Source organism: Cucurbita moschata, unplaced genomic scaffold (genome assembly GCF_002738365.1).
Source record: "Cucurbita moschata cultivar Rifu unplaced genomic scaffold, Cmos_1.0 Cmo_Scf00111, whole genome shotgun sequence".
In the NCBI taxonomy this organism is placed as follows: Eukaryota; Viridiplantae; Streptophyta; class Magnoliopsida; order Cucurbitales; family Cucurbitaceae; genus Cucurbita; species Cucurbita moschata.
Window position 1 is genome coordinate 54114 of NW_019268627.1, and position 3208 is coordinate 57321.

At 36.7% G+C, this 3208-nt stretch overlaps 1 non-coding gene across 1 annotated transcript; it reads right to left on the reverse strand.

Moving 5' to 3' along the window:
- Positions 1-2081: 2081 nt before the first annotated feature.
- On the reverse strand, positions 2082-2153 carry TRNAP-AGG. The gene has a single exon. It is a non-coding gene; the product is annotated as a tRNA-Pro (tRNA).
- Positions 2154-3208: the final 1055 nt, after the last annotated feature.

Sequence of the window (3208 nt, forward strand, 5' to 3'; positions counted from 1 at the left end):
AAGACTCCTCAATACTGAGATCAGCTAGAAGCGCGTCGCGAGACCTAAAGTCAGCCTCATCCTACAACGTTGAGTTTATGAAGAGCCGGTTGATAGAGATATTGACAAATTGTGTAAGGGCAGATGTCGCGATCATGATTGGCCAAGGCGTGTTGCCTGTGGCTTCGTGTTAGATGTCTTAGCTATTCTTGTAAACGATTTTTGGTTCATAGCGGCATGCTCATTCCAAACCCCTTTTACTTGCTTTCTTCTTAGATAGGCCTTTACTATTATTGTTGTGCCAATACGGGGTGTATGATTAGTCCTCAAAATCATATCTACACCCATCAGGACCAAAATGTCCCAGCTCCCGAACATCTTTCTATCAATCGAGAGAGGTAGAGAATAGTACAACAAACCAACAAGACAAGAATGGACTCATAAGATGCGTAGTCAGGGAAGCAATTTCATTTGTGTTATCCGCCAAGGAAATGATCAAGGAATTCTCTATACACGGCTGAGAGATGACCGTATTGTTGCACATCCTGAATAAAGTACCGTAGGCAAGCGAAGCTTTTGAAAATGAAAGCGTGTAGAACTCAGATCCACTTTCTCTTCGATTCGTAAACTTCGGATATGATCTTCCTTTCGTCTCCGGGTGACTGAGAGAGAATTTAGGCCTGGCGTGCATCCAATTCGGTCAACAATGAGGTACAAAGCGGATTGATTAAATGGGCTTGAAGTTCCATTATCGTTAGGTCGAAGATCTCTACTAGGTTTAATGCACTTTGGTAGTTGCGAATGTTGCCGTAATCGAATGTCTTTCTCATTCGACATTCTCTCTTACCAAGCACTCATACTCGCCAGGGTTGAGGAGACAGTCCGTGAGCTAATTGGGTTTCGAGATTGCGTATACGCGAAAAGAGCTCGCTTTCGACTTTCTCCTCGACGTTTTATGCCCGGTTCTTCAGGAAAGGGTTTGATCTCTTTCATTGAAGCACATTGATGCTAAAGGAGTCTTCGAAACCGGTGGAGAGGCTATGATGACTTCAGGCTATTCAAATAGCATGATACCACAAAGAAAGGGTATATAAGTCACACTAGTGGAATAGCTTTTTCATAATAATTATCTTGATATATGATACCAAAAACCTGTCTGATGATTGATAAGGTAAGGGGTTTTAAAAGACAAAAGAATGACAATTCTATGTGTGATAGAAAAGAAGATCTTCTTTTTTTTTTTTCAGTGTGCGCGGTTCGTCTTTCTTCCTGACCACGGATAGGCTATAGCGCTTTGCACTTCGGCCCCTTAGAATATCACATTAAGATGACAGAATTTCGAACCTATGGCTCTCTGAAACTTCTTCATCGGTTATTTGGGCGCATCTTTCTTAAAAGGATTGTGACGACAGCGGACAACATGCCTGCCTTCCTGACCATGCGGGGCTTTGCACTTCGGCCCCTGAGAATATCACATCAAGGTGACATGATTCGAACCTATGGCTCTCTGAAACTTCTCTGAAACTTCTTCATCGGTTATTTGGGCACATCTTCCTTAAAAGGATTGTGACAAGAGATGACTTATTTGACGACAGCGGACAACATAATGAAAAGTTCCTAGAAATGTCTTTATTATGATACCACTAGACCTCTTGCACCCAAAGCAAGAATCATACCACTAGACCAAATGCCTTTATTATGAAATATACATTAAGTTGTTTATGGAATGTATCATAATTATTTCATTTATTTTCTTTGTTAATGAAATCCATGAGCAATTATTATTATATCTTTTAGATCTAGATCGATGTTAAATTATTTACATAGGGTTTGCGATAATTACGGTAGAGAGAAGAAGAAAGAATAGAAGTTATTTTCTAGTGTAAGTTTTAGTTTCATAGTTTCATTTGAGACATATATCGTGGAGTACACAAGTAAATGATATTAAGAGCATTATCATTAAATGATAATACACTAGGTTGAGACATATATCGTGGAGTACACAAGTAAATGATATTAAAAGAGCATTATCATTAAATGATAATACATTAGGTTGCTGCTGAACTTTCTCTGAGGCTCATCTTTTGAGAAATGAACATAGGGGCACATTCCGAGAATTAAACTCGGGACCTCTCGCACCCTAAGCGAGAATCATACCACTAGACCAAATGCCCTTTCTAAAAAAAATGCAACATTTTTAACTCCTACTCAATATATTTTTTTCTCTCAAGTTTGAAATCTATTTTCTTGAGCGGTTGTTGGACTATAAAACAAAAAGTTGATGGTCTAGTATTTTACTTGTAAGTAAGGCATGTAATATTGAATTGTTCTAATATGCAAATGTTATCAAATAAACTACAACCCAACAAATGAATCAAACTAATCAGTTTGGGTTGGGTTGGATTTATTCGGCTCAGTTCATCAGTTTGTTTGATTTAATTCTTCTATTTTGCTTCGTATGACAAGAAAATGAAGTTGTATTGAATGTACCATAGTTTGATTTAGGACAAACTCATATGAAATATAATTGCATTAATAGTACTAATAGTTGGAGTCTATAAACATTTTATGAACTTAAGTGCAACTCATGCTTCATTAAAGACGAGATAAACTTTAGTTAAGTAACTGGAACTTTAAATTACTTCATGTGGAGCTTCAATTACTTTATGTTAGCTACTATGATAAGATAAGGAATCAATACAAGGGGAATAAGATTCGGATTACCTTGTTGATCGAATATCTCAAGTCAAGAACACTTTGTTTGAGATTCGAATCACTCCAGAAGCAAGATCGATCATGTCTAGCTTCAATGATTCTAGTTGATCAAATATCTCAAGACAAGAACACTTGATTGAGATTCGAATCACTCCACAAGCAAGATTGATCATGTCGAGCTTGAATGATTCTACATGCAACCTAAACTACATAGAGTTGCAAAGAAACTTAGCCATTGGCTAAAGAAAAGCACAAATGCTTCTTTTGATATATCTTCTAAGTCTGATTACAAATACAACATAGATGGCTTTATATAGCCTCAAAATGAAACTATTAAAGGCATTCCAAAAGTTGTAACATTCACACTTTATGGCCATAATTAGCCATTATGTAAATGTAACCGAAATTAAATAAAAAGTCTTAAAACACAATAACTCTAAATTATAACCCACCCAAAATTTACAACAATCAAACTTTATTCTTCTTCAATGTAGCATGAATTGAAACATCTTTT